This window comes from Apodemus sylvaticus, chromosome 1 (genome assembly GCF_947179515.1).
Source record: "Apodemus sylvaticus chromosome 1, mApoSyl1.1, whole genome shotgun sequence".
NCBI lineage: Eukaryota > Metazoa > Chordata > Mammalia > Rodentia > Muridae > Apodemus > Apodemus sylvaticus.
The window spans coordinates 153,172,546-153,198,585 of NC_067472.1; the positions used below are offsets into that span (position 1 = coordinate 153,172,546).

A 26,040-nucleotide genomic window follows, 5' to 3' on the forward strand; every position below is an offset into this window, starting at 1 on the left:
CCTATCCTTAGGATTCAGGGGCTTCAACCTGAGAGTTGTCCCCTATGCATAGTTACATGAAAGTGATTCGTTGTGAGGAGATTGCTTCCACAAGAAGCAGTAAGTCTTCGTGTGAAATGAGTGGAACTCTGTGCCATATTACCTCATAAAGTGAAAGTCATGAAAACTTGTGGTACAGGCAGTGGTAGGAATCTTAGAGTCAGCTTCACGGGGGTGCCACTGTGAAGGTATTATTCATGTAGAGATTTCCTACAATTTCTCTGAGGTTTAAGTTTCATGTATAGGAGTGTCAACCAGGGGTTTGACCACTTGCTCTTTCCTCCTCTAGAGAAATCATTCAACAAACTTTCCAGGCAGGAACCCCTTGCCTCCTTTGAAGAGCTTTCTACCCTGCAAACTTACCCACTTACCTGTGACCATTCTCAACGCCGAGAAAGTGTTCCTTAGCCAGGTAAGGATGTGGATAGCAGATATAAAAGCACAAATAGCTACTGTCTCTCTACATCTGGGTCTATGATGACAGCCCAATGTCATGAAGAGAGGTGATGACATAAAAATCATGCTCAATAGGATTACGCTGAGGCCCAACCAGGTTTACAGAGTTCAAAGCCGTGGTCCTCTTACTATTTGGGGATCACTTGGGGACCTTTCCTGAGGTCCTCAGAGGCGCTTTTCCTGTTTCTGATGAAAGCAAACCTGGACACTCATGGTGAAGCTTGGTTGGCTAGCAGTGCAGGCCAACAAGCACCGAGTGTAGCATTCTATTTTCGTGCAAGTGTGCGAGGACTACACATTGCTGATGACCATTTCTTTCTACTCTTTTGTAGTCATCTGCCATGCCTTCTTGGAAGCCAGAGAATCACAGATCACAGGTAAGTGGAAGTTTCCTGACTCATTCCTTCCCTAAGAAAAAACATGTCCCTAAGAGCATGGACTCAAATTCTCACTCATTCTCCAGTTTTACATTGTAGGAAAAATTTAAGCATGCATAGAAAAGAGAGTTTAATTCTGAGTAAGGACCTCCCTGGACACAAAATGATTAAGAGAAGTAAAATAATTTCTGAAAAACCCAATAATATTTCACACATCATCATGAGCTGTGTCTCATGTGTAGCGGAGGATGACACATACCCAAATTTGTAGTCTCCACCAATGTTTTCTATATGGTTGCCAGGAATCATCACCCATATCCATTGCTTTGTACAATTCTCTTTTCCCATGACACTAGAGACACTGAGTACAGAGCTTTGCCTTATTGTTGAATGAAAGACATATAGTCCAGTCTGTGATCTACACTACTGCTGGTGTCCACATGAATTGCTCCCAATTGGCACACCTTTCAGCAATATAGGAAAAACTATCACGCAACAGGGAAGTTGCCTTTATTTAAAAGTTGTAGCTCACTTCCTCAACTATGGTCCCTTTTCTTACCAAATTTCCTCCCCAAACATCATTTCTACTCTGACTACAGGTCAGTGTAGAATCATCCAGAAGCTTGAGCTAATTTTCTGAGGTGGTATCAGGGCAATCTTTGTGTTGTTGAACCTAATGCCACTGTGACTCATGACAACATTGCTGGCAAGTTCCTTGCAACATTGGGAACCTGTGTTAATTGACTTGTAAATCCATTAAACCTTATCACAAATGGACCTATTACAGTCCAAATTCCCTGTCCCCTGGGAATATGTAAATTCCATAATTTTAGTAAGAGCATTTCCCAGTGATTGCAAGTATGCAAGATAGTCATTGAGGGGGGAGGATATGATCCCGGAACCTTGAATATGGAATACACGTGTCTCTTTCTTTAGACTCGAGATCCTGTAATGACCTTTTGTAGACCTATCCTTAGGATTCAGGGGCTTCAACCTGAGAGTTGTCCCCTACGCATAAATACATGAAAGTGATACGTTGTGAGGAGATTGCTTCCACAAGAAGCAGTAAGTCTTCGTGTGAAATGAGTGGAACTCTGTGCCATTTTTACCTCATAAAGTGAAAGCCATGAAAATTTGTGGTACAGGCAGTGGTAGGAATCTAAGAGTCAGCTTCCCGGGGGTGCCACTGTGAAGGTATTATTCATGTAGAGATTTCCTACAATTCCTCTGATGTTTAAGTTTCATGTATCGGAGTGTCAACCAGGGGTTTGACAGCTTGCTCTTTCCTCCACTAGAGAAATTATTCAAAAAACTTTCCAGGCAGGGACCCCCTGCCTCCTTTGAAGAGCTTTCTACTCTGCAAACATACCCACATACCTGTGACCATTCTCAACGCCGAGAAAGTGTTCCGTAGCCAGGTAAGGATGTGGATAGCAGATATAAAAGCACAAATAGCTACTGTCTCTCTACTCCTGGGTCTATGATGACAGCCCAATGTCATGAAGAGAGGTGATGACATAAAAATTATGCTCAATAGGATTACGCTGAGGCCCAACCAGGTTTACAGAGTTCAAACTCGTGGTCCTTTTGCTATTTGGTGATCACTTGGGGACCTTTCCTGAGGTCCTCATAGGCACTTTTCCTGATTCTGATGAGAGCAAACCTGGACACTCATAGTGACGCTTGGTTGGATAGCAGTGCAGGCCAACAAGCACCGAGTGTAGCATTCTATTTTTGTGCAAGTGTGCGAGGACAACACATTGCTGATGACCATTTCTTTCTACTCTTTTGCAGTCATCTGCCATGCCTTCTGGGAAGCCAGAAAATCACAGATCACAGGTAAGTGGAAGTTTCCTGACTCATTCCTTCCCTAACAAAAGACATGTCCGTAAGAGCATGGACTCAAATTCTCACTCATTCTCCAGTTTTACATTGTAGGAAAAATTTAAGCATGCATAGAAAAGAGAGTTTAATTCTGAGTAAGGACCACCCTGGACACAAAATGATTAAGAGAAGTAAAATAATATTTGAAAAACCCGATAATATTTCACACATCATCATGAGCTGCGTCTCATGTGTAGAGGAGGATGACACATACCCAAATTGGTAGTCTCCACCAATGTTTTCTATATGGTGGCCTTGAATCATCACCCATATCCATGGCTTTGTACAATTCTCTTTTCCCATGACACTAGAGACACTGAGTACAGAGCTTTGCCTTATTGTTGAATGAAAGACATATAGTCCAGTCTGTGATCTACACTACTGCTGGTGTCCACATGAATTGCTCCCAATTGGCACACCTTTCAGCAATATAGGAAAACCTATCACGCAACAGGGAAGTTGCCTTTATTTAAAAGTTGTAGCTCACTTCCTCAATTATGGTCCCTTTTCTTACCAAATTTCCTCCCCAAACATCATTTCTACTCTGACTACAGGTCAGTGTAGAATCATCCAGAAGCTTGAGCTAATTTTCTGAGGTGGTATCAGGGCAAACTTTGTGTTGTTGAACCTCATGCCACTGTGACTCATGACAACATTGCTGGCAAGTTCCTTGCAACCTTGGGAACCTGTGTTAACTGACATGGAAATCCATTAAACCTTATCACAAAAGGACCTATTGCAGTCCAAATTCCCTGTCCCCTGGGAATCTGTAAATTCCATAATGTTAGTAAGAGCATTTCCCAGTGATTGAAAGTATGCAAGATAGACCTTGAGGGGGGAGGATATGATCCCGGAACCTTGAATATGGAATACACGTGTCTCTTTCTTTAGACTCGAGATCCTGTAATGACCTTTTGTAGACCTATTCTTAGGATTCAGGGGCTTCAACCTGAGAGTTGTCCCCTATGCATAGTTACGTGAAAGTGATACGTTGTGAGGAGATTGCTTCCACAAGACGCAGTAAGTCTTCGTGTGAAATGAGTGGAACTCTGTGTCATTTTTACCTCATAAAGTGAAAGCCATGAAAATTTGTGGTACAGGCAGTGGTAGGAATCTTAGAGTCAGCTTCCCAGGGGTGCCACTGTGAAGGTATTATTCATGTAGAGATTTCCTACAATTCCTCTGAGGTTTAAGTTTCATGTATAGGAGTGTCAACCAGGGGTTTGACAGCTTGCTCTTTCCTCCTCTAGAGAAATTATTCAAAAAACTTTCCAGGCAGGGACCCCTTGCCTCCTTTGAAGAGCTTTCTACTCTGCAAACTTACCCACATACCTGTGACCATTCTCAACGCCGAGAAAGTGTTCCGTAGCCAGGTAAGGATGTGGATAGCAGATATAAAAGCACAAATAGCTACTGTCTCTCTACTCTTGGGTCTATGATGACAGCCCAATGTCATGAAGAGAGGTGATGACATAAAAATCATGCTCAATAGGATTACGCTGAGGCCCAACCAGGTTTACAGAGTTCAAAGACGTGGTCCTTTTACTATTTGGGGATCACTTGGGGACCTTTCCTGAGGTCCTCAGAGGCACTTTTCCAGATTCTGATGAGAGCAAACCTGGACACTCATAGTGACGCTTGGTTGGATAGCAGTGCAGGCCAACAAGCAACGAGTGTAACATTTTATTTTTGTGCAAGTGTGCGAGGAAAACACATTGCTGATGACCATTTCTTTCTACTCTTTTACAGTCATCTGCCATGCCTTCAGGGAAGCCAGAAAATCACAGATCACAGGTAAGTGGAAGTTTCCTGACTCATTCCTTCCCTTACAAAAGACATGTCCGTAAGAGCATGGACTCAAATTCTCACTCATTCTCCAGTTTTACATTGTAGGAAAAATTTAAGCATGCATAGAAAAGAGAGTTTAATTCTGAGTAAGGACCACCCTGGACACAAAATGATTAAAAGAAGTACAATAATATTTGAAAAACCCAATAATATTTCACACATCATCATGAGCTGTGTCTCATGTGTAGAGGAGGATGACACATACCCAAATTTGTAGTCTCTTCCAATGTTTTCTATATGGTGGCCTTGAATCATCACCCATATCCATTGCTTTGTAGAATTCTCTTTTCCCATGACACTAGAGGCACTGAATACAGAGCTTTGCCTTATTGTTGAATGAAAGACATATAGTCCAGTCTGTGATCAACACTACTGCTGGTGTCCACATGAATTGCTCCCAATTGGCACACCTTTCAGCAATATAGGTAAAACTATCACGCAACAGGGAAGTTGCCTTTATTTAAAAGTTGTAGCTCACTTCCTCAACTATGGTCCCTTTTCTTACCAAATTTCCTCCCCAAACATCATTTCTACTCTGACTACAGGTCAGTGTAGAATCACCCAGAAGCTTGAGCTAATTTTCTGAGGTGGTATCAGGGCAATCTTTGTGTTGTTGAACCTAATGCCACTGTGACTCATGACAACATTGCTGGCAAGTTCCTTGCAACCTTGGGAACCTGTGTTAACTGACATGGACTCCATTAAACCTTATCACAAAAGGACCTATTGCAGTCCAAATTCCCTGTCCCCTGGGAATCTGTAAATCCCATAATTTTAGTAAGAGCATTTCCCAGTGATTGCAAGTATGCAAGATACACCTTGAGGGGGGAGGATATGATCCCGGAACCTTGAATATGGAATACACGTGTCTCTTTCTTTAGACTAGAGATCCTGTAATGACCTTTTGTAGACCTATCCTTAGGATTCAGGGGCTTCAACCTGAGAGTTGTCCCCTACGCATAGTTACATGAAAGTGATACGTTTTGAGGAGATTGCTTCCACAAGAAGCAGTAAGTCTTCGTGTGAAATGAGTGGAACACTGTGCCATTTTTACCTCATAAAGTGAAAGCCATGAAAACTTGTGGTACATGCAGTGGTAGGAATCTTAGAGTCAGCTTCACGGGGGTGCCACTGTGAAGGTATTATTCATGTAGAGATTTCCTACAATTTCTCTTAGGTTTAACTTTCATGTATAGGAGTGTCAACCAGGGGTTTGACAGCTTGCTCTTTCCTCCTCTAGAGAAATTATTCAAAAAACTTTCCAGCCAGGAACCCCTTGCCTCCTTTGAAGAGCTTTCTACCGTGCAAACTTACCCACATACCTGTGACCATTCTCAACGCCGAGAAAGTGTTCTGTAGCCAGGTAAGGATGTGGATAGCAGATATAAAAGCACAAATAGCTACTTTCTCTCTACTCCTGGGTCTATGATGACAGCCCAATGTCATGAAGAGAGGTGATGACATAAAAATCATGCTCAATAGGATTACGCTGAGGCCCAACCAGGTTACAGAGTTCAAAGCCGTGGTCCTTTTACTATTTGGGGATCACTTGGGGACCTTTCATGAGGTCCTCAGAGGCACTTTTCCTGATTCTGATGAGAGCAAACCTGGACACTCATAGTGACGCTTGGTTGGATAGCAGTGCAGGCCAACAAGCACCGAGTGTAGCATTCTATTTTTGTGCAACTGTGCGAGGACAACACATTGCTGATGACCATTTCTTTCTACTCTTTTGCAGTCATCTGCCATGCCCTCTGGGATGCCAGAAAATCACAGGTCACAGGTAAGTGGAAGTTTCCTGACTCATTCCTTCCCTTACAAAAGACATGTCCGTAAGAGCATGGACTCAAATTCTCACTCATTCTCCAGTTTTACATTGTAGGAAAAATTTAAGCATGCATAGAAAAGAGTTTAATTCTGAGTAAGGACCACCCTGGACACAAAATGATTAAGAGAAGTAAAATAATTTTTGAAAAACCCAATAATATTTCACACATAATCATGAGCTGTGTCTCATGTGTAGAGGAGGATGACACATACCCAAATTTGTAGTCTCCACCAATGTTTTCTATATGGTGGCCTTGAATCATCACCCATATCCATTGCTTTGCAGAATTCTCTTTTCACATGACAATAGAGGCACTGAGTACAGAGCTTTGCCTTATTGTTGAATGAAAGACATATAGTCCAGTCTGTGATCAACACTACTGCTGGTGTCCACATGAATTGCTCCCAATTGGCACATCTTTCAGCAATATAGGTAAAACTATCACGCAACAGGGAAGTTGCCTTTATTTAAAAGTTGTAGCTCTCTTCCTCAACTCTGGTCCCTTTTCTTACCAAATTTCCTCCCCAAACATCATTTCTACTCTGACTACAGGTCAGTGTAGAATCACCCAGAAGCTTGAGCTAATTTTCTGAGGTGGTATCAGGGCAATCTTTGTGTTGTTGAACCTAATGCCACTGTGACTCATGACAAAATTGCTGGAAAGTTCCTTGCAACCTTGGGAACCTGTGTTAACTGACATGGAAATCCATTAAACCTTATCACAAATGGACCTATTGCAGTCCAAATTCCCTGTCCCCTGGGAATCTGTAAATCCCATAATTTTAGTAAGAGCATTTCCCAGTGATTGCAAGTATGCAAGATAGACCTTGAGGGGGGAGGATATGATCCTGGAACCTTGATTATGGAATACACGTGTCTCTTTCTTTAGACTCGAGATCCTGTAATGACCTTTTGTAGACCTATCCTTAGGATTCAGGGGCTTCAACCTGAGAGTTGTCCCCTATGCATAGTTACATGAAAGTGATTCGTTGTGAGGAGATTGCTTCCACAAGAAGCAGTAAGTCTTCGTGTGAAATGAGTGGAACTCTGTGCCATATTACCTCATAAAGTGAAAGTCATGAAAACTTGTGGTACAGGCAGTGGTAGGAATCTTAGAGTCAGCTTCACGGGGGTGCCACTGTGAAGGTATTATTCATGTAGAGATTTCCTACAATTTCTCTGAGGTTTAAGTTTCATGTATAGGAGTGTCAACCAGGGGTTTGACCACTTGCTCTTTCCTCCTCTAGAGAAATCATTCAACAAACTTTCCAGGCAGGAACCCCTTGCCTCCTTTGAAGAGCTTTCTACCCTGCAAACTTACCCACTTACCTGTGACCATTCTCAACGCCGAGAAAGTGTTCCTTAGCCAGGTAAGGATGTGAATAGCAGATATAAAAGCACAAATAGCTACTGTCTCTCTACATCTGGGTCTATGATGACAGCCCAATGTCATGAAGAGAGGTGATGACATAAAAATCATGCTCAATAGGATTACGCTGAGGCCCAACCAGGTTTACAGAGTTCAAAGCCGTGGTCCTCTTACTATTTGGGGATCACTTGGGGACCTTTCCTGAGGTCCTCAGAGGCGCTTTTCCTGTTTCTGATGAAAGCAAACCTGGACACTCATGGTGAAGCTTGGTTGGCTAGCAGTGCAGGCCAACAAGCACCGAGTGTAGCATTCTATTTTCGTGCAAGTGTGCGAGGACTACACATTGCTGATGAACATTTCTTTCTACTCTTTTGCAGTCATCTGCCATGCCTTCTTGGAAGCCAGAGAATCACAGATCACAGGTAAGTGGAAGTTTCCTGACTTATTCCTTCCCTTAGAAAAAACATGTCCCTCAGATCATGGACTCAAATTCTCACTCATTCTCCAGTTTTACATTGTAGGAAAAATTTAAGCATGCATAGAAAAGAGAGTTTAATTCTGAGTAAGGACCTCCCTGGACACAAAATGATTAAGAGAAGTAAAATAATTTCTGAAAAACCCAATAATATTTCACACATCATCATGAGCTGTGTCTCATGTGTAGCGGAGGATGACACATACCCAAATTTGTAGTCTCCACCAATGTTTTCTATATGGTTGCCAGGAATCATCACCCATATCCATTGCTTTGTACAATTCTCTTTTCCCATGACACTAGAGACACTGAGTACAGAGCTTTGCCTTATTGTTGAATGAAAGACATATAGTCCAGTCTGTGATCTACACTACTGCTGGTGTCCACATGAATTGCTCCCAATTGGCACACCTTTCAGCAATATAGGAAAAACTATCACGCAACAGGGAAGTTGCCTTTATTTAAAAGTTGTAGCTCACTTCCTCAACTATGGTCCCTTTTCTTACCAAATTTCCTCCCCAAACATCATTTCTACTCTGACTACAGGTCAGTGTAGAATCATCCAGAAGCTTGAGCTAATTTTTTGAGGTGGTATCAGGGCAATCTTTGTGTTGTTGAACCTAATGCCACTGTGACTCATGACAACATTGCTGGCAAGTTCCTTGCAACATTGGGAACCTGTGTTAATTGACTTGTAAATCCATTAAACCTTATCACAAATGGACCTATTGCAGTCCAAATTCCCTGTCCCCTGGGAATATGTAAATTCCATAATTTTAGTAAGAGCATTTCCCAGTGATTGCAAGTATGCAAGATAGTCATTGAGGGGGGAGGATATGATCCCGGAACCTTGAATATGGAATACACGTGTCTCTTTCTTTAGACTCGAGATCCTGTAATGACCTTTTGTAGACCTATCCTTAGGATTCAGGGGCTTCAACCTGAGAGTTGTCCCCTATGCATAGATACATGAAAGTGATACGTTGTGAGGAGATTGCTTCCACAAGAAGCAGTAAGTCTTCGTGTGAAATGAGTGGAACTCTGTACCATTTTTACCTCATAAAGTGAAAGCCATGAAAATTTGTGGTACAGGCAGTGGTAGGAATCTTAGAGTCAGTTTCCCGGGGGTGCCACTGTGAAGGTATTATTCATGTAGAGATTTCCTACAATTCCTCTGAGGTTTAAGTTTCAGCTATAGGAGTGTCACCCAGGGGTTTGACAGCTTGCTCTTTCCTCCTCTAGAGAAATTATTCAAAAAACTTTCCAGGCAGGGACCCCTTGCCTCCTTTGAACAGCTTTCTACTCTGCAAACCTACCCACATACCTGTGACCATTCTCAACACCGAGAAAGTGTTCTGTAGTCAGGTAAGGATGTGGATAGCAGATATAAAAGCACAAATAGCTACTTTCTCTCTACTCCTGGGTCTATGATGACAGCCCAATGTCATGAAGAGAGGTGATGACATAAAAATCATGCTCAATAGGATTACGCTGAGGCCCAACCAGGTTACAGAGTTCAAAGCCGTGGTCCTTTTACTATTTGGGGATCACTTGGGGACCTTTCATGAGGTCCTCAGAGGCACTTTTCCTGATTCTGATGAGAGCAAACCTGGACACTCATAGTGACGCTTGGTTGGATAGCAGTGCAGGCCAACAAGCACCGAGTGTAGCATTCTATTTTTGTGCAACTGTGCGAGGACAACACATTGCTGATGACCATTTCTTTCTACTCTTTTGCAGTCATCTGCCATGCCCTCTGGGATGCCAGAAAATCACAGGTCACAGGTAAGTGGAAGTTTCCTGACTCATTCCTTCCCTTACAAAAGACATGTCCGTAAGAGCATGGACTCAAATTCTCACTCATTCTCCAGTTTTACATTGTAGGAAAAATTTAAGCATGCATAGAAAAGAGTTTAATTCTGAGTAAGGACCACCCTGGACACAAAATGATTAAGAGAAGTAAAATAATTTTTGAAAAACCCAATAATATTTCACACATAATCATGAGCTGTGTCTCATGTGTAGAGGAGGATGACACATACCCAAATTTGTAGTCTCCACCAATGTTTTCTATATGGTGGCCTTGAATCATCACCCATATCCATTGCTTAGTAGAATTCTCTTTTCACATGACACTAGAGGCACTGAGTGCAGAGCTTTGCCTTATTGTTGAATGAAAGACATATAGTCCAGTCTGTGATCAACACTACTGCTGGTGTCCACATGAATTGCTCCCAATTGGCACACCTTTCAGCAATATAGGTAAAACTATCACGCAACAGGGAAGTTGCCTTTATTTAAAAGTAGTAGCTCTCTTCCTCAACTCTGGTCCCTTTTCTAACCAAATTTCCTCCCCAAACATCATTTCTACTCTGACTAAAGGTCAGTGTAGAATCACCCAGAAGCTTGAGCTAATTTTCTGAGGTGGTATCAGGGCAATCTTTGTGTTGTTGAAACTAATGCCACTGTGACTCATGACAACATTGCTGGAAAGTTCCTTGCAACCTTGGGAACCTGTGTTAACTGACATGGAAATCCATTAAACCTTATCACAAATGGACCTATTGCAGTCCAAATTCCCTGTCCCCTGGGAATCTGTAAATCCCATAATTTTAGTAAGAGCATTTCCCAGTGATTGCAAGTATGCAAGATAGACCTTGAGGGGGGAGGATATGATCCCAGAACCTTGATTATGGAATACACGTGTCTCTTTCTTTAGACTCGAGATCCTGTAATGACCTTTTGTAGACCTATCCTTAGGATTCAGGGGCTTCAACCTGAGAGTTGTCCCCTATGCATAGTTACATGAAAGTGATTCGTTGTGAGGTGATTGCTTCCACAAGAAGCAGTAAGTCTTCGTGTGAAATGAGTGGAACTCTGTGCCATATTACCTCATAAAGTGAAAGTCATGAAAACTTGTGGTACAGGCAGTGGTAGGAATCTTAGAGTCAGCTTCACGGGGGTGCCACTGTGAAGGTATTATTCATGTAGAGATTTCCTACAATTTCTCTGAGGTTTAAGTTTCATGTATAGGAGTGTCAACCAGGGGTTTGACCACTTGCTCTTTCCTCCTCTAGAGAAATCATTCAACAAACTTTCCAGGCAGGAACCCCTTGCCTCCTTTGAAGAGCTTTCTACCCTGCAAACTTACCCACTTACCTGTGACCATTCTCAACGCCGAGAAAGTGTTCCTTAGCCAGGTAAGGATGTGGATAGCAGATATAAAAGCAGAAATAGCTACTGTCTCTCTACATCTGGGTCTATGATGACAGCCCAATGTCATGAAGAGAGGTGATGACATAAAAATCATGCTCAATAGGATTACGCTGAGGCCCAACCAGGTTTACAGAGTTCAAAGCCGTGGTCCTCTTACTATTTGGGGATCACTTGGGGACCTTTCCTGAGGTCCTCAGAGGCGCTTTTCCTGTTTCTGATGAAAGCAAACCTGGACACTCATGGTGAAGCTTGGTTGGCTAGCAGTGCAGGCCAACAAGCACCGAGTGTAGCATTCTATTTTCGTGCAAGTGTGCGAGGACTACACATTGCTGATGACCATTTCTTTCTACTCTTTTGTAGTCATCTGCCATGCCTTCTTGGAAGCCAGAGAATCACAGATCACAGGTAAGTGGAAGTTTCCTGACTCATTCCTTCCCTTAGAAAAAACATGTCCCTAAGAGCATGGACTCAAATTCTCACTCATTCTCCAGTTTTACATTGTAGGAAAAATTTAAGCATGCATAGAAAAGAGAGTTTAATTCTGAGTAAGGACCTCCCTGGACACAAAATGATTAAGAGAAGTAAAATAATTTCTGAAAAACCCAATAATATTTCACACATCATCATGAGCTGTGTCTCATGTGTAGCGGAGGATGACACATACCCAAATTTGTAGTCTCCACCAATGTTTTCTATATGGTTGCCAAGAATCATCACACATATCCATTGCTTTGTACAATTCTCTTTTCCCATGGCACTAGAGACACGGAGTACAGAGCTTTGCCTTATTGTTGAATGAAAGACATATAGTCCAGTCTGTGATCTACACTACTGCTGGTGTCCACATGAATTGCTCCCAATTGGCACACCTTTCAGCAGTATAGGAAAAACTATCACGCAACTGGGAAGTTGCCTTTATTTAAAAGTTGTAGCTCACTTCCTCAACTATGGTCCCTTTTCTTACCAAATTTCCTCCCCAAACATCATTTCTACTCTGACTACAGGTCAGTGTAGAATCATCCAGAAGCTTGAGCTAATTTTCTGATGTGGTATCAGGGCAATCTTTGTGTTGTTGAACCTAATGCCACTGTGACTCATGACAACATTGCTGGCAAGTTCCTTGCAACATTGGGAACCTGTGTTAATTGACTTGTAAATCCATTAAACCTTATCACAAATGGACCTATTGCAGTCCAAATTCCCTGTCCCCTGGGAATATGTAAATTCCATAATTTTAGTAAGAGCATTTCCCAGTGATTGCAAGTATGCAAGATAGTCATTGAGGGGGGAGGATATGATCCCGGAACCTTGAATATGGAATACACGTGTCTCTTTCTTTAGACTCAGATCCTGTAATGACCTTTTGTAGACCTATCCTTAGGATTCAGGGGCTTCAACCTGACAGTTGTCCCCTACGCATAAATACATGAAAGTGATACGTTGTGAGGAGATTGCTTCCACAAGAAGCAGTAAGTCTTCGTGTGAAATGAGTGGAACTCTGTACCATTTTTACCTCATAAAGTGAAAGCCATGAAAATTTGTGGTACAGGCAGTGGTAGGAATCTTAGAGTCAGTTTCCCGGGGGTGCCACTGTGAAGGTATTATTCATGTAGAGATTTCCTACAATTCCTCTGAGGTTTAAGTTTCATGTATAGGAGTGTCAACCAGGGGTTTGACAGCTTGCTCTTTCCTCCTCTAGAGAAATTATTCAAAAAACTTTCCAGGCAGGGACCCCTTGCCTCCTTTGAAGAGCTTTCTACTCTGCAAACCTACCCACATAACTGTGACCAACTCATCACCGAGAAAGTGTTCTGTAGCCAGGTAAGGATGTGGATAGCAGATATAAAAGCACAAATAGCTACTTTCTCTCTACTCCTGGGTCTATGATGACAGCCCAATGTCATGAAGAGAGGTGATGACATAAAAATCATGCTCAATAGGATTACGCTGAGGCCCAACCAGGTTACAGAGTTCAAAGCCGTGGTCCTTTTACTATTTGGGGATCACTTGGGGACCTTTCATGAGGTCCTCAGAGGCACTTTTCCTGATTCTGATGAGAGCAAACCTGGACACTCATAGTGACGCTTGGTTGGATAGCAGTGCAGGCCAACAAGCACCGAGTGTAGCATTCTATTTTTGTGCAACTGTGCGAGGACAACACATTGCTGATAACCATTTCTTTCTACTCTTTTGCAGTCATCTGCCATGCCCTCTGGGATGCCAGAAAATCACAGGTCACAGGTAAGTGGAAGTTTCCTGACTCATACCTTCCCTTACAAAAGACATGTCCGTAAGAGCATGGACTCAAATTCTCACTCATTCTCCAGGTTTACATTGTAGGAAAAATTTAAAAATGCATAGAAAAGATTTTAATTCTGAGTAAGGACCACCCTGGACACAAAATGATTAAGAGAAGTAAAATAATTTTTGAAAAACCCAATAATATGTCACACAAAATCATGAGCTGTATCTCATGTGTAGAGGAGGATGACAAATACCCAAATTTGTAGTCTCCACCAATGTTTTCTATATGGTGGCCTTGAATCATCACCCATATCCATTGCTTTGTAGAATTCTCTTTTCACATGACACTAGAGGCACTGAGTACAGAGCTTTGCCTTATTGTTGAATGAAAGACATATAGTCCAGTCTGTGATCAACACTACTGCTGGTGTCCACATGAATTGCTCCCAATTGACACACCTTTCAGCATATAGGTAAAACTATCACGCAACAGGGAAGTTGCCTTTATTGAAAAGTTGTAGCTCTCTTTCTCAACTCTGGTCCCTTTTCTTACCAAATTTCCTCCCCAAACATCATTTCTACTCTGACTACAGGTCAGTGTAGAATCACCCAGAAGCTTGAGCTAATTTTCTGAGGTGGTATCAGGGCAAGCTTTGTGTTGTTGAACCTAATGCCACTGTGACTCATGACAACATTGCTGGAAAGTTCCTTGCAACCTTGGGAACCTCTGTTAACTGACATGGAAATCCATTAAACCTTATCACAAATGGACCTATTGCAGTCCAAATTCCCTGTCCCCTGGGAATTTGTAAATCCCATAATTTTAGTAAGAGCATTTCCCAGTGATTGCAAGTATGCAAGATAGACCTTGAGGGGGGAGGATATGATCCCAGAACCTTAATTATGGAATACACGTATCTCTTTCTTTAGACTCGAGATCCTGTAATGACCTTTTGTAGAGCTATCCTTAGGATTCAGGGGCTTCAACCTGAGAGTTGTCCCCTATGCATAGTTACATGAAAGTGATTCGTTGTGAGGAGATTTCTTCCACAAGAAGCAGTAAGTCTTCGTGTGAAATGAGTGGAACTCTGTGCCATATTACCTCATAAAGTGAAAGTCATGAAAACTTGTGGTACAGGCAGTGGTAGGAATCTTAGAGTCAGCTTCACGGGGGTGCCACTGTGAAGGTATTATTCATGTAGAGATTTCCTACAATTTCTCTGAGGTTTAAGTTTCATGTATAGGAGTGTCAACCAGGGGTTTGACCACTTGCTCTTTCCTCCTCTAGAGAAATCATTCAACAAACTTTCCAGGCAGGAACCCCTTGCCTCCTTTGAAGAGCTTTCTACCCTGCAAACTTACCCACTTACCTGTGACCATTCTCAACGACGAGAATGTGTTCCTTAGCCAGGTAAGGATGTGGATAGCAGATATAAAAGCAGAAATAGCTACTGTCTCTCTACATCTGGGTCTATGATGACAGCCCAATGTCATGAAGAGAGGTGATGACATAAAAATCATGCTCAATAGGATTACGCTGAGGCCCAACCAGGTTTACAGAGTTCAAAGCCGTGGTCCTCTTACTATTTGGGGATCACTTGGGGACCTTTCCTGAGGTCCTCAGAGGCGCTTTTCCTGTTTCTGATGAAAGCAAACCTGGACACTCATGGTGAAGCTTGGTTGGCTAGCAGTGCAGGCCAACAAGCACCGAGTGTAGCATTCTATTTTTGTGCAACTGTGCGAGGACAACACATTGCTGATGACCATTTCTTTCTACTCTTTTGCAGTCATCTGCCATGCCCTCTGGGATGCCAGAAAATCACAGGTCACAGGTAAATGGAAGTTTCCTGACTCATTCCTTCCCTTAGAAAAGACATGTCCATAAGATCATGGACTCAAATTCTCACTCATTCTCCAGTTTTACATTGTAGAAAAAATTTAAGCATGCATAGAAAAGAGTTTAATTCTGAGTAAGGACCACCCTGGACACAAAATGATTAAGAGAAGTAAAATAATTTTTGAAAAACCCAATAATATGTCACACAAAATCATGAGCTGTATCTCATGTGTAGAGGAGGATGACACATACCCAAATTTGTAGTCTCTTCCAATGTTTTCTATATGGTGGCCTTGAATCATCACCCATATCCATTGCTTTGTAGAATTCTCTTTTCCCATGACACTAGAGGCACTGAATACAGAGCTTTGCCTTATTGTTGAATGAAAGACATATAGTCCAGTCTGTGATCAACACTACTGCTGGTGTCCACATGAATTGCTCCCAATTGGCACACCTTTCAGCAATATAGGTAAAACTATCACGCAACAGGGAAGTTGCCTTTATTTAAAAGTTGTAGCTCACTTCCTCAACTATGGTCCCTTTTCTTACCAAATTTCCTCCCCAAACATCATTTCTACTCTGACTACAGGTCAGTGTAGAATCACCCAGAAGCTTGAGCTAATTTTCTGAGGTGGTATCAGGGCAATCTTTGTGTTGTTGAACCTAATGCCACTGTGACTCATGACAACATTGCTGGCAAGTTCCTTGCAACCTTGGGAACCTGTGTTAACTGACATGGACTCCATTAAACCTTATCACAAAAGGACCTATTGCAGTCCAAATTCCCTGTCCCCTGGGAATCTGTAAATCCCATAATTTTAGTAAGAGCATTTCCCAGTGATTGCAAGTATGCAAGATACACCTTGAGGGGGGAGGATATGATCCCGGAACCTTGAATATGGAATACACGTGTCTCTTTCTTTAGACTAGAGATCCTGTAATGACCTTTTGTAGACCTATCCTTAGGATTCAGGGGCTTCAACCTGAGAGTTGTCCCCTACGCATAGTTACATGAAAGTGATACGTTTTGAGGAGATTGCTTCCACAAGAAGCAGTAAGTCTTCGTGTGAAATGAGTGGAACACTGTGCCATTTTTACCTCATAAAGTGAAAGCCATGAAAACTTGTGGTACATGCAGTGGTAGGAATCTTAGAGTCAGCTTCACGGGGGTGCCACTGTGAAGGTATTATTCATGTAGAGATTTCCTACAATTTCTCTTAGGTTTAACTTTCATGTATAGGAGTGTCAACCAGGGGTTTGACAGCTTGCTCTTTCCTCCTCTAGAGAAATTATTCAAAAAACTTTCCAGCCAGGAACCCCTTGCCTCCTTTGAAGAGCTTTCTACCGTGCAAACTTACCCACATACCTGTGACCATTCTCAACGCCGAGAAAGTGTTCTGTAGCCAGGTAAGGATGTGGATAGCAGATATAAAAGCACAAATAGCTACTTTCTCTCTACTCCTGGGTCTATGATGACAGCCCAATGTCATGAAGAGAGGTGATGACATAAAAATCATGCTCAATAGGATTACGCTGAGGCCCAACCAGGTTACAGAGTTCAAAGCCGTGGTCCTTTTACTATTTGGGGATCACTTGGGGACCTTTCATGAGGTCCTCAGAGGCACTTTTCCTGATTCTGATGAGAGCAAACCTGGACACTCATAGTGACGCTTGGTTGGATAGCAGTGCAGGCCAACAAGCACCGAGTGTAGCATTCTATTTTTGTGCAACTGTGCGAGGACAACACATTGCTGATGACCATTTCTTTCTACTCTTTTGCAGTCATCTGCCATGCCCTCTGGGATGCCAGAAAATCACAGGTCACAGGTAAGTGGAAGTTTCCTGACTCATTCCTTCCCTTACAAAAGACATGTCCGTAAGAGCATGGACTCAAATTCTCACTCATTCTCCAGTTTTACATTGTAGGAAAAATTTAAGCATGCATAGAAAAGAGTTTAATTCTGAGTAAGGACCACCCTGGACACAAAATGATTAAGAGAAGTAAAATAATTTTTGAAAAACCCAATAATATTTCACACATAATCATGAGCTGTGTCTCATGTGTAGAGGAGGATGACACATACCCAAATTTGTAGTCTCCACCAATGTTTTCTATATGGTGGCCTTGAATCATCACCCATATCCATTGCTTTGCAGAATTCTCTTTTCACATGACAATAGAGGCACTGAGTACAGAGCTTTGCCTTATTGTTGAATGAAAGACATATAGTCCAGTCTGTGATCAACACTACTGCTGGTGTCCACATGAATTGCTCCCAATTGGCACACCTTTCAGCAATATAGGTAAAACTATCACGCAACAGGGAAGTTGCCTTTATTTAAAAGTTGTAGCTCTCTTCCTCAACTCTGGTCCCTTTTCTTACCAAATTTCCTCCCCAAACATCATTTCTACTCTGACTACAGGTCAGTGTAGAATCACCCAGAAGCTTGAGCTAATTTTCTGAGGTGGTATCAGGGCAATCTTTGTGTTGTTGAACCTAATGCCACTGTGACTCATGACAAAATTGCTGGAAAGTTCCTTGCAACCTTGGGAACCTGTGTTAACTGACATGGAAATCCATTAAACCTTATCACAAATGGACCTATTGCAGTCCAAATTCCCTGTCCCCTGGGAATCTGTAAATCCCATAATTTTAGTAAGAGCATTTCCCAGTGATTGCAAGTATGCAAGATAGACCTTGAGGGGGGAGGATATGATCCTGGAACCTTGATTATGGAATACACGTGTCTCTTTCTTTAGACTCGAGATCCTGTAATGACCTTTTGTAGACCTATCCTTAGGATTCAGGGGCTTCAACCTGAGAGTTGTCCCCTATGCATAGTTACATGAAAGTGATTCGTTGTGAGGAGATTGCTTCCACAAGAAGCAGTAAGTCTTCGTGTGAAATGAGTGGAACTCTGTGCCATATTACCTCATAAAGTGAAAGTCATGAAAACTTGTGGTACAGGCAGTGGTAGGAATCTTAGAGTCAGCTTCACGGGGGTGCCACTGTGAAGGTATTATTCATGTAGAGATTTCCTACAATTTCTCTGAGGTTTAAGTTTCATGTATAGGAGTGTCAACCAGGGGTTTGACCACTTGCTCTTTCCTCCTCTAGAGAAATCATTCAACAAACTTTCCAGGCAGGAACCCCTTGCCTCCTTTGAAGAGCTTTCTACCCTGCAAACTTACCCACTTACCTGTGACCATTCTCAACGCCGAGAAAGTGTTCCTTAGCCAGGTAAGGATGTGAATAGCAGATATAAAAGCACAAATAGCTACTGTCTCTCTACATCTGGGTCTATGATGACAGCCCAATGTCATGAAGAGAGGTGATGACATAAAAATCATGCTCAATAGGATTACGCTGAGGCCCAACCAGGTTTACAGAGTTCAAAGCCGTGGTCCTCTTACTATTTGGGGATCACTTGGGGACCTTTCCTGAGGTCCTCAGAGGCGCTTTTCCTGTTTCTGATGAAAGCAAACCTGGACACTCATGGTGAAGCTTGGTTGGCTAGCAGTGCAGGCCAACAAGCACCGAGTGTAGCATTCTATTTTCGTGCAAGTGTGCGAGGACTACACATTGCTGATGAACATTTCTTTCTACTCTTTTGCAGTCATCTGCCATGCCTTCTTGGAAGCCAGAGAATCACAGATCACAGGTAAGTGGAAGTTTCCTGACTTATTCCTTCCCTTAGAAAAAACATGTCCCTCAGATCATGGACTCAAATTCTCACTCATTCTCCAGTTTTACATTGTAGGAAAAATTTAAGCATGCATAGAAAAGAGAGTTTAATTCTGAGTAAGGACCTCCCTGGACACAAAATGATTAAGAGAAGTAAAATAATTTCTGAAAAACCCAATAATATTTCACACATCATCATGAGCTGTGTCTCATGTGTAGCGGAGGATGACACATACCCAAATTTGTAGTCTCCACCAATGTTTTCTATATGGTTGCCAGGAATCATCACCCATATCCATTGCTTTGTACAATTCTCTTTTCCCATGACACTAGAGACACTGAGTACAGAGCTTTGCCTTATTGTTGAATGAAAGACATATAGTCCAGTCTGTGATCTACACTACTGCTGGTGTCCACATGAATTGCTCCCAATTGGCACACCTTTCAGCAATATAGGAAAAACTATCACGCAACAGGGAAGTTGCCTTTATTTAAAAGTTGTAGCTCACTTCCTCAACTATGGTCCCTTTTCTTACCAAATTTCCTCCCCAAACATCATTTCTACTCTGACTACAGGTCAGTGTAGAATCATCCAGAAGCTTGAGCTAATTTTTTGAGGTGGTATCAGGGCAATCTTTGTGTTGTTGAACCTAATGCCACTGTGACTCATGACAACATTGCTGGCAAGTTCCTTGCAACATTGGGAACCTGTGTTAATTGACTTGTAAATCCATTAAACCTTATCACAAATGGACCTATTGCAGTCCAAATTCCCTGTCCCCTGGGAATATGTAAATTCCATAATTTTAGTAAGAGCATTTCCCAGTGATTGCAAGTATGCAAGATAGTCATTGAGGGGGGAGGATATGATCCCGGAACCTTGAATATGGAATACACGTGTCTCTTTCTTTAGACTCGAGATCCTGTAATGACCTTTTGTAGACCTATCCTTAGGATTCAGGGGCTTCAACCTGAGAGTTGTCCCCTATGCATAGATACATGAAAGTGATACGTTGTGAGGAGATTGCTTCCACAAGAAGCAGTAAGTCTTCGTGTGAAATGAGTGGAACTCTGTACCATTTTTACCTCATAAAGTGAAAGCCATGAAAATTTGTGGTACAGGCAGTGGTAGGAATCTTAGAGTCAGTTTCCCGGGGGTGCCACTGTGAAGGTATTATTCATGTAGAGATTTCCTACAATTCCTCTGAGGTTTAAGTTTCAGCTATAGGAGTGTCACCCAGGGGTTTGACAGCTTGCTCTTTCCTCCTCTAGAGAAATTATTCAAAAAACTTTCCAGGCAGGGACCCCTTGCCTCCTTTGAACAGCTTTCTACTCTGCAAACCTACCCACATACCTGTGACCATTCTCAACGCCGAGAAAGTGTTCTGTAGTCAGGTAAGGATGTGGATAGCAGATATAAAAGCACAAATAGCTACTTTCTCTCTACTCCTGGGTCTATGATGACAGCCCAATGTCATGAAGAGAGGTGATGACATAAAAATCATGCTCAATAGGATTACGCTGAGGCCCAACCAGGTTACAGAGTTCAAAGCCGTGGTCCTTTTACTATTTGGGGATCACTTGGGGACCTTTCATGAGGTCCTCAGAGGCACTTTTCCTGATTCTGATGAGAGCAAACCTGGACACTCATAGTGACGCTTGGTTGGATAGCAGTGCAGGCCAACAAGCACCGAGTGTAGCATTCTATTTTTGTGCAACTGTGCGAGGACAACACATTGCTGATGACCATTTCTTTCTACTCTTTTGCAGTCATCTGCCATGCCCTCTGGGATGCCAGAAAATCACAGGTCACAGGTAAGTGGAAGTTTCCTGACTCATTCCTTCCCTTACAAAAGACATGTCCGTAAGAGCATGGACTCAAATTCTCACTCATTCTCCAGTTTTACATTGTAGGAAAAATTTAAGCATGCATAGAAAAGAGTTTAATTCTGAGTAAGGACCACCCTGGACACAAAATGATTAAGAGAAGTAAAATAATTTTTGAAAAACCCAATAATATTTCACACATAATCATGAGCTGTGTCTCATGTGTAGAGGAGGATGACACATACCCAAATTTGTAGTCTCCACCAATGTTTTCTATATGGTGGCCTTGAATCATCACCCATATCCATTGCTTAGTAGAATTCTCTTTTCACATGACACTAGAGGCACTGAGTGCAGAGCTTTGCCTTATTGTTGAATGAAAGACATATAGTCCAGTCTGTGATCAACACTACTGCTGGTGTCCACATGAATTGCTCCCAATTGGCACACCTTTCAGCAATATAGGTAAAACTATCACGCAACAGGGAAGTTGCCTTTATTTAAAAGTAGTAGCTCTCTTCCTCAACTCTGGTCCCTTTTCTAACCAAATTTCCTCCCCAAACATCATTTCTACTCTGACTAAAGGTCAGTGTAGAATCACCCAGAAGCTTGAGCTAATTTTCTGAGGTGGTATCAGGGCAATCTTTGTGTTGTTGAAACTAATGCCACTGTGACTCATGACAACATTGCTGGAAAGTTCCTTGCAACCTTGGGAACCTGTGTTAACTGACATGGAAATCCATTAAACCTTATCACAAATGGACCTATTGCAGTCCAAATTCCCTGTCCCCTGGGAATCTGTAAATCCCATAATTTTAGTAAGAGCATTTCCCAGTGATTGCAAGTATGCAAGATAGACCTTGAGGGGGGAGGATATGATCCCAGAACCTTGATTATGGAATACACGTGTCTCTTTCTTTAGACTCGAGATCCTGTAATGACCTTTTGTAGACCTATCCTTAGGATTCAGGGGCTTCAACCTGAGAGTTGTCCCCTATGCATAGTTACATGAAAGTGATTCGTTGTGAGGTGATTGCTTCCACAAGAAGCAGTAAGTCTTCGTGTGAAATGAGTGGAACTCTGTGCCATATTACCTCATAAAGTGAAAGTCATGAAAACTTGTGGTACAGGCAGTGGTAGGAATCTTAGAGTCAGCTTCACGGGGGTGCCACTGTGAAGGTATTATTCATGTAGAGATTTCCTACAATTTCTCTGAGGTTTAAGTTTCATGTATAGGAGTGTCAACCAGGGGTTTGACCACTTGCTCTTTCCTCCTCTAGAGAAATCATTCAACAAACTTTCCAGGCAGGAACCCCTTGCCTCCTTTGAAGAGCTTTCTACCCTGCAAACTTACCCACTTACCTGTGACCATTCTCAACGCCGAGAAAGTGTTCCTTAGCCAGGTAAGGATGTGGATAGCAGATATAAAAGCAGAAATAGCTACTGTCTCTCTACATCTGGGTCTATGATGACAGCCCAATGTCATGAAGAGAGGTGATGACATAAAAATCATGCTCAATAGGATTACGCTGAGGCCCAACCAGGTTTACAGAGTTCAAAGCCGTGGTCCTCTTACTATTTGGGGATCACTTGGGGACCTTTCCTGAGGTCCTCAGAGGCGCTTTTCCTGTTTCTGATGAAAGCAAACCTGGACACTCATGGTGAAGCTTGGTTGGCTAGCAGTGCAGGCCAACAAGCACCGAGTGTAGCATTCTATTTTCGTGCAAGTGTGCGAGGACTACACATTGCTGATGACCATTTCTTTCTACTCTTTTGTAGTCATCTGCCATGCCTTCTTGGAAGCCAGAGAATCACAGATCACAGGTAAGTGGAAGTTTCCTGACTCATTCCTTCCCTTAGAAAAAACATGTCCCTAAGAGCATGGACTCAAATTCTCACTCATTCTCCAGTTTTACATTGTAGGAAAACTTTAAGCATGCATAGAAAAGAGAGTTTAATTCTGAGTAAGGACCTCCCTGGACACAAAATGATTAAGAGAAGTAAAATAATTTCTGAAAAACCCAATAATATTTCACACATCATCATGAGCTGTGTCTCATGTGTAGCGGAGGATGACACATACCCAAATTTGTAGTCTCCACCAATGTTTTCTATATGGTTGCCAAGAATCATCACACATATCCATTGCTTTGTACAATTCTCTTTTCCCATGGCACTAGAGACACGGAGTACAGAGCTTTGCCTTATTGTTGAATGAAAGACATATAGTCCAGTCTGTGATCTACACTACTGCTGGTGTCCACATGAATTGCTCCCAATTGGCACACCTTTCAGCAGTATAGGAAAAACTATCACGCAACTGGGAAGTTGCCTTTATTTAAAAGTTGTAGCTCACTTCCTCAACTATGGTCCCTTTTCTTACCAAATTTCCTCCCCAAACATCATTTCTACTCTGACTACAGGTCAGTGTAGAATCATCCAGAAGCTTGAGCTAATTTTCTGATGTGGTATCAGGGCAATCTTTGTGTTGTTGAACCTAATGCCACTGTGACTCATGACAACATTGCTGGCAAGTTCCTTGCAACATTGGGAACCTGTGTTAATTGACTTGTAAATCCATTAAACCTTATCACAAATGGACCTATTGCAGTCCAAATTCCCTGTCCCCTGGGAATATGTAAATTCCATAATTTTAGTAAGAGCATTTCCCAGTGATTGCAAGTATGCAAGATAGTCATTGAGGGGGGAGGATATGATCCCGGAACCTTGAATATGGAATACACGTGTCTCTTTCTTTAGACTCAGATCCTGTAATGACCTTTTGTAGACCTATCCTTAGGATTCAGGGGCTTCAACCTGACAGTTGTCCCCTACGCATAAATACATGAAAGTGATACGTTGTGAGGAGATTGCTTCCACAAGAAGCAGTAAGTCTTCGTGTGAAATGAGTGGAACTCTGTACCATTTTTACCTCATAAAGTGAAAGCCATGAAAATTTGTGGTACAGGCAGTGGTAGGAATCTTAGAGTCAGTTTCCCGGGGGTGCCACTGTGAAGGTATTATTCATGTAGAGATTTCCTACAATTCCTCTGAGGTTTAAGTTTCATGTATAGGAGTGTCAACCAGGGGTTTGACAGCTTGCTCTTTCCTCCTCTAGAGAAATTATTCAAAAAACTTTCCAGGCAGGGACCCCTTGCCTCCTTTGAAGAGCTTTCTACTCTGCAAACCTACCCACATAACTGTGACCAACTCATCACCGAGAAAGTGTTCTGTAGCCAGGTAAGGATGTGGATAGCAGATATAAAAGCACAAATAGCTACTTTCTCTCTACTCCTGGGTCTATGATGACAGCCCAATGTCATGAAGAGAGGTGATGACATAAAAATCATGCTCAATAGGATTACGCTGAGGCCCAACCAGGTTACAGAGTTCAAAGCCGTGGTCCTTTTACTATTTGGGGATCACTTGGGGACCTTTCATGAGGTCCTCAGAGGCACTTTTCCTGATTCTGATGAGAGCAAACCTGGACACTCATAGTGACGCTTGGTTGGATAGCAGTGCAGGCCAACAAGCACCGAGTGTAGCATTCTATTTTTGTGCAACTGTGCGAGGACAACACATTGCTGATAACCATTTCTTTCTACTCTTTTGCAGTCATCTGCCATGCCCTCTGGGATGCCAGAAAATCACAGGTCACAGGTAAGTGGAAGTTTCCTGACTCATACCTTCCCTTACAAAAGACATGTCCGTAAGAGCATGGACTCAAATTCTCACTCATTCTCCAGGTTTACATTGTAGGAAAAATTTAAAAATGCATAGAAAAGATTTTAATTCTGAGTAAGGACCACCCTGGACACAAAATGATTAAGAGAAGTAAAATAATTTTTGAAAAACCCAATAATATGTCACACAAAATCATGAGCTGTATCTCATGTGTAGAGGAGGATGACAAATACCCAAATTTGTAGTCTCCACCAATGTTTTCTATATGGTGGCCTTGAATCATCACCCATATCCATTGCTTTGTAGAATTCTCTTTTCACATGACACTAGAGGCACTGAGTACAGAGCTTTGCCTTATTGTTGAATGAAAGACATATAGTCCAGTCTGTGATCAACACTACTGCTGGTGTCCACATGAATTGCTCCCAATTGACACACCTTTCAGCATATAGGTAAAACTATCACGCAACAGGGAAGTTGCCTTTATTGAAAAGTTGTAGCTCTCTTTCTCAACTCTGGTCCCTTTTCTTACCAAATTTCCTCCCCAAACATCATTTCTACTCTGACTACAGGTCAGTGTAGAATCACCCAGAAGCTTGAGCTAATTTTCTGAGGTGGTATCAGGGCAAGCTTTGTGTTGTTGAACCTAATGCCACTGTGACTCATGACAACATTGCTGGAAAGTTCCTTGCAACCTTGGGAACCTCTGTTAACTGACATGGAAATCCATTAAACCTTATCACAAATGGACCTATTGCAGTCCAAATTCCCTGTCCCCTGGGAATTTGTAAATCCCATAATTTTAGTAAGAGCATTTCCCAGTGATTGCAAGTATGCAAGATAGACCTTGAGGGGGGAGGATATGATCCCAGAACCTTAATTATGGAATACACGTATCTCTTTCTTTAGACTCGAGATCCTGTAATGACCTTTTGTAGAGCTATCCTTAGGATTCAGGGGCTTCAACCTGAGAGTTGTCCCCTATGCATAGTTACATGAAAGTGATTCGTTGTGAGGAGATTTCTTCCACAAGAAGCAGTAAGTCTTCGTGTGAAATGAGTGGAACTCTGTGCCATATTACCTCATAAAGTGAAAGTCATGAAAACTTGTGGTACAGGCAGTGGTAGGAATCTTAGAGTCAGCTTCACGGGGGTGCCACTGTGAAGGTATTATTCATGTAGAGATTTCCTACAATTTCTCTGAGGTTTAAGTTTCATGTATAGGAGTGTCAACCAGGGGTTTGACCACTTGCTCTTTCCTCCTCTAG

General features: G+C 42.2%; 14 non-coding genes across 14 annotated transcripts; all 14 read left to right on the plus strand.

The window, feature by feature from the left end:
• The first annotated feature begins 507 nt into the window (after positions 1 to 507).
• On the plus strand, positions 508 to 586 carry LOC127676788 (small nucleolar RNA SNORD115). Its single transcript, XR_007976208.1, has one exon. It is a non-coding gene; the product is annotated as a small nucleolar RNA SNORD115 (small nucleolar RNA).
• Positions 587 to 2,346: 1,760 nt separating this feature from the next.
• On the plus strand, positions 2,347 to 2,425 carry LOC127676899 (small nucleolar RNA SNORD115). The gene has a single exon (XR_007976308.1). It is a non-coding gene; the product is annotated as a small nucleolar RNA SNORD115 (small nucleolar RNA).
• A 1,760-nt stretch (positions 2,426 to 4,185) lies between these two features.
• LOC127676789 (small nucleolar RNA SNORD115) lies at positions 4,186 to 4,264 on the plus strand. The gene has a single exon (XR_007976209.1). It is a non-coding gene; the product is annotated as a small nucleolar RNA SNORD115 (small nucleolar RNA).
• A 1,759-nt stretch (positions 4,265 to 6,023) lies between these two features.
• Positions 6,024 to 6,102, plus strand: LOC127676790 (small nucleolar RNA SNORD115). The gene has a single exon (XR_007976210.1). It is a non-coding gene; the product is annotated as a small nucleolar RNA SNORD115 (small nucleolar RNA).
• A 1,756-nt stretch (positions 6,103 to 7,858) lies between these two features.
• Positions 7,859 to 7,937, plus strand: LOC127676791 (small nucleolar RNA SNORD115). Its single transcript, XR_007976211.1, has one exon. It is a non-coding gene; the product is annotated as a small nucleolar RNA SNORD115 (small nucleolar RNA).
• Positions 7,938 to 9,697: 1,760 nt separating this feature from the next.
• Positions 9,698 to 9,776, plus strand: LOC127676792 (small nucleolar RNA SNORD115). Its single transcript, XR_007976212.1, has one exon. It is a non-coding gene; the product is annotated as a small nucleolar RNA SNORD115 (small nucleolar RNA).
• Positions 9,777 to 11,532: 1,756 nt separating this feature from the next.
• Positions 11,533 to 11,611, plus strand: LOC127676793 (small nucleolar RNA SNORD115). Its single transcript, XR_007976213.1, has one exon. It is a non-coding gene; the product is annotated as a small nucleolar RNA SNORD115 (small nucleolar RNA).
• A 1,758-nt stretch (positions 11,612 to 13,369) lies between these two features.
• Positions 13,370 to 13,448, plus strand: LOC127676794 (small nucleolar RNA SNORD115). Its single transcript, XR_007976214.1, has one exon. It is a non-coding gene; the product is annotated as a small nucleolar RNA SNORD115 (small nucleolar RNA).
• Positions 13,449 to 15,203: 1,755 nt separating this feature from the next.
• LOC127676795 (small nucleolar RNA SNORD115) lies at positions 15,204 to 15,282 on the plus strand. Its single transcript, XR_007976215.1, has one exon. It is a non-coding gene; the product is annotated as a small nucleolar RNA SNORD115 (small nucleolar RNA).
• Positions 15,283 to 17,039: 1,757 nt separating this feature from the next.
• On the plus strand, positions 17,040 to 17,118 carry LOC127676796 (small nucleolar RNA SNORD115). Its single transcript, XR_007976216.1, has one exon. It is a non-coding gene; the product is annotated as a small nucleolar RNA SNORD115 (small nucleolar RNA).
• A 1,756-nt stretch (positions 17,119 to 18,874) lies between these two features.
• Positions 18,875 to 18,953, plus strand: LOC127676797 (small nucleolar RNA SNORD115). Its single transcript, XR_007976217.1, has one exon. It is a non-coding gene; the product is annotated as a small nucleolar RNA SNORD115 (small nucleolar RNA).
• Positions 18,954 to 20,713: 1,760 nt separating this feature from the next.
• Positions 20,714 to 20,792, plus strand: LOC127676799 (small nucleolar RNA SNORD115). Its single transcript, XR_007976219.1, has one exon. It is a non-coding gene; the product is annotated as a small nucleolar RNA SNORD115 (small nucleolar RNA).
• A 1,756-nt stretch (positions 20,793 to 22,548) lies between these two features.
• LOC127676800 (small nucleolar RNA SNORD115) lies at positions 22,549 to 22,627 on the plus strand. Its single transcript, XR_007976220.1, has one exon. It is a non-coding gene; the product is annotated as a small nucleolar RNA SNORD115 (small nucleolar RNA).
• Positions 22,628 to 24,385: 1,758 nt separating this feature from the next.
• On the plus strand, positions 24,386 to 24,464 carry LOC127676801 (small nucleolar RNA SNORD115). Its single transcript, XR_007976221.1, has one exon. It is a non-coding gene; the product is annotated as a small nucleolar RNA SNORD115 (small nucleolar RNA).
• The last annotated feature ends 1,576 nt before the right edge of the window (positions 24,465 to 26,040 follow it).